Raw genomic sequence first — 5000 nt, forward strand, 5'->3', positions numbered from 1 at the left:
TCATTGGGAACCCAAGTATTGCAAGATGAAGCCAATTCTCAGACGGAAAATGGCAGTATTCCACATTCTTGGCATATTATTGCCTATTCATAATAGAACCTATTTGTTTATCTCCAGAGTTTTCTGGCTACTACAAACTAAACTTTCCCACAAGATTCCACAGAGACCCTTATTTTTTTGTGTTAATATAAAAAAATGTTTTCCTTAAAGGATAAGATTAAATTTTTTATAGGCTACCTAAAGGCATTTCCTTAGTTAAACTGTGTACTCTTTTACTTTCTATTACAATTGTGTTTGTTAACTTCCATAATACGACGATTCAATGACGATAAACAGTACATCACTTGAAAAACAGAGAGAGAGAGAGAGAGAGAGAGAGAGAGAGAGAGAGAGAGAGTTTCCAGAGCATGTTCCGTGCATTTATATCTGGGAGACAGAACAAAAGCGATGAAACACGTACGTACATAGCGCACTACATGCAGGATATCCAAAGAATGTCACGAGATGAGAATATACGTGAATCATATCCTTGTAGCCAGATGAATTAACGAAAATGCATATGCAATGTAATGCTGAGGAACATATTAATAAAGCTGTTCTTCATTCTCTGAAGACCTGCATTCTAGTAATTTTTCACCCTTGATACTATTTCCTTATCATTATTACTTCTGAAGAGCTAATTAGAGACTTATGAATCGGTTCCTTTGTTCTATGAAATATGTAAGAATTCTTATTAATATTCATGAAATATTCAGAGAATAAATTTCATATACCAGTGGCTAATTTACTATGTTTGGGTGAAGATCCCGATAATCATCAGTGCCTAATTGGTTCATGGCCAAAATTCTTAAGGTTTCTGAAATATTTCTCTGAACTGTAAATATGACTGACAAATTTATTATGACCCAATTTTTTGTCACTATCATCCAAAATTTCACGTCACTGTCGACAAGCTCTTATTATATAATGTGAGACGACAAAAAAGTAAGAAAACAAAACAGGGATTACAAATACAAAGAGTTGTTTATTAACTATTTTATGAGTAACCTTACCCGTATGTTATATTTGAAATAAATTTAAAGTACATTTTTACTTCTTACATCAGATCTATATTGAAAAATTCCTAACTCTTCAAAATTTTTTCTTCTCACAGAAAAGTCACATTTATATTTATGTCATTCTAAATACTATTTTTTTCTCTTTGCATGAAATATTGATACGAATTTTACCCTTCAACGTCGCAAATTAATGCCTCTGGTATTTCGACCTCAGAGATTCGGTTATCAAGTGATCAAGGAAGGAATGATATAAAATGAAGATTAATCATGGCGAGAAATCTGGATTTGTTTGTTTACCTCATTCATCTTCTTTTGATATGAAGATGTTTTTCTATTTACTTTTAGAAATTCAGACAGACATTATTGTGTCCTTAAAACGCTACTGTCGCATGACTGCGATTCTTTACTTTCTACACTTACAATTTTACAGTAATTTCCAGAAAATATCTTTATGCAATATCGCAAAACACTTATTGGAGAAGAGGCCCCTTGTCATATTCTCAAGATAAAAGTCTCTGCAAAATTGACCCCAGCCATATGCTTCCAATACCTGGCCACTTCCGCTATTTTGCCTATTTTAGATTTTCTTCAAGCTTTCTACAATTGTTTGTTCTTGAGCTACCTCATAATTCACAGTTTTCCAACATTGATAATTATTACTTTGAAAGATTTCAGATAATACTAGCAAAAGAAGAAGGCGGAAATGAGAAAACCAAGTTGATAAAATGTTGTGGTAATATGGGACAATTAAGATTCGAGATTATGGGGTTTTGTATGTTATGGTACTTTTTATGGTTTTCACCCAATACACAAAAAGCCACATCGGCAGGAGGATTGTATAATGACAGAAGCAAATCTATAGGAGCAATTTCCTGGCTGAAATTAGATTGCCTAAGGCTTGCGCAATCCTCCAAACATATATTACAGTACCTTGAAGAAGCCTTGAGTGACCTTCTACTTCTTCTTTTTCACACAACTAAAGCAGGAATGAAAACCAAATAGTAGGGTATTAGTTCAAAAGGATGACCAGAAATGAAAAGATATCCACCGGAAAGTGGCACGTGCATGGAAGGTCGAGAGCCAAAGGTATGATTAAATCTCCGAAAACTCACGACGAAGGTTACCTGCGGTACGGAAGATAGTTACTTGTGGTCGGTTGTAGGGTGACATCTAATGGTAAGGAAACTTCTGAAAATGGCTCCTACAGCTCATCTTCAATCACTAATTGTGGTTTGCCTATTGTGATTATGAACTGCTTTATTCTACAATTTCCTTCCTTGCTGACTGAATAAGGAAGATTAGGAAGGATCACGAATCTAATGTGAAATACGTCAAGATTGATTAAAGCTTTGAAAGTTATCTTGAGGGTTATGTATTCACAGATAAACAAAGACGTGTGATTCAGCAATTTGCGATTGATGTGAGCTTGGAAATCCGAATGTGGATATATTACTAAAGATAATCTACTTTCTAAAAGTGAAAAGAAAAAAGAAATATCAAGGCAAAATAAGATTTCTGTAATAATATTTTCGGAGAAAAAATATTTCTCAAAGGCTACCAAATAAAGTTCTGTCACTTTCTTTTAATCATCTTTATCATAATATTCTCCGATCGAAAGCGGTGAGTAATTGTAGATAAACTTCACCACGATATTTACTTCGAGGATCAATACTTATCTGGTTGGAGAAGTTAAATAAACTATTATTATTATTATTATTATTGTGATGATGGTGGTGATGATGATGATGATGATGGTGATGGTGATGATTATCATTATGAATTAGCTGGATGAGACCAGTTAGCTCACTGTTAAACTCAGGGTTCGCATGAATATTTTTCACGTAAATGGCAGCTGAAAAAGGAACTAAAGGATGTTCAAGAAATTTGACAGCTAAGCTGAAAGAGAGCAAATGGAGAGAACGCAATGCAAATGGCAGTAAATAATGTAGCTGAGGGACCAAGAAGAGACGCTGCAGAGAACCCTAAGTACAGTCTACGGAAGTGATTCCCAAATAGGGGTAAATTTCCCGCAACAGGTGGCAATTTCGCACTCGGTGGTTCTAATGATACCCTTTATGAGAGGGAACAAGACTTAATAGAAACACACAAATATAGTACAATCATTCAGGTGGACGATTGTTAACAATTATTTAAACAAGCAAATCTGGGGCTATGTGACCCAGCAGTTATGTATACAAAAATGGAATGTAATCAGATGTTGTCAGAAGTACACTTACAAGGGTATACCCAATCATTTCTGAAATGATCTCTGACTGAAAATATAACTGTTCTCATGAATGAAATTTATATCCATTGCAAAATATTTTTCCTGCTGATATTCATTTAGCTTTAACTGAAGGTGTCATTGTGCCTCTGTAATTAAGGTATCTTTTGAGCATTTCCAAAAGACAGCAGTACTTTGATCCAATTACTAAAATGAGACATTTTAGTAAATTTAAGCCTGCAATTATTATTCAGTTTCCTTCTTTCAGTGCAGTAGTATTTAAAGTACTCTGCAATTATTGTTTTATTTATTACGATAACAGTGAAGGTCTCACGCACTCCTGAAATTAATAATTGATCAATTTCAAACATAAACAGTAACTAAATATTGCATTGTTAGTCTATCTACGTCGTCACATAATGAGGGAAAGTTCAGCCTAATAAAGTATTGTTGACTGTACAGAACATTGGCGTCTAAAATAATACCAAAATGTTGTGGGGTAATGAGTTTGTTTCCAGGCACGATTTTGTGAAAATCTGGGCAATAGCCTAAAGTAACTAGGAACCACTGGACTTTGCTGTGCAAGACACAACAGAACCCAGTTAATCTCACACTAAACCCCCTTCTTCTATAATCACAATCAAATATAACAGAATGAGGTAGCGTCGAGTACTGGAATTTCCGAATTTTTCTCAGATATTAACCCCCAAGGGTTTTAGCCCAATATGTATCACCTTTGCTGCGTGTTTAGTTCAAGCCCGTTGGGGATTCCCATTAAAACATAAACAAAAGACTGTAAATATCATAAAGATAATGACCTCCAATAAATATTAGTCCTAGATAACGATCCCCGAAAACTCTTGAGGGTCACTATCTAGGAAAGATCCAAATTTCCGTAAATTAACAGAAAATGAGTAATTTTCAGAAGAATGACCCAAAATTTCCCTTCATCAACCTTGCAATGTGTCCAGGAAGGAGGGGAGTGAGAACACAAATTTGATTTATTGGATATTTTCTCAAGATTTGAAGTAAATGTCTTTATCGTTACTCGAATAAATTTATTTACTTTTTAACTGGGACAAGGACAAATGGGAAGTGTATTTGCTGATCACAAGGATTATACAAATGGCTTATCTATATCAAAAAGAGAATTTGGGTAAGTAACTTGTATCTAGTTTTTTATTTTTTTTTTTGCCAAGTCAGGAATATCTTTTATATTATATGACTGCATTTTATTTATTTTGTTCTGCTTATATGAATACAATAGAATATAAAATCAGGATAAAGGCCAAGCGCTAGGACCTATGAGGTCATTCATCGCTGAAACGGAAATTGACAGCAAAAAGGTTTGTAAGGGGCAACAGGAGGAAAACCTCGCAGTTGTACTGTGAAACAATTGTTAGGAGAGGGTGGAAAGTTAGATGGAAGAAAGAGAATATGAACTGAGTTACAGTACAAGGAATGAAAGGGGTTGCAGCTAGGGGCCGCAGGGACGCTGCAAAGAACCTTAAGTAATGCCTACAGTGCGTCGCATGAGGTGCACTGACGGCACTAACCCCCTATGGACATTGCTTGCTTAGGTTTGAGAATCGCATGGTTAGAAACTATAGCTGAATCGTGAACTGGAAACAAAGTGGGTAAACTTCTTTGTTAGAGTAGAAAAAGTCGGGATAGTTACTATCTATATCAGACTACTTGGCTTGGCTTTTTTTTGTGTA

Source organism: Macrobrachium rosenbergii, chromosome 6 (assembly GCF_040412425.1).
Source record: "Macrobrachium rosenbergii isolate ZJJX-2024 chromosome 6, ASM4041242v1, whole genome shotgun sequence".
In the NCBI taxonomy this organism is placed as follows: Eukaryota; Metazoa; Arthropoda; class Malacostraca; order Decapoda; family Palaemonidae; genus Macrobrachium; species Macrobrachium rosenbergii.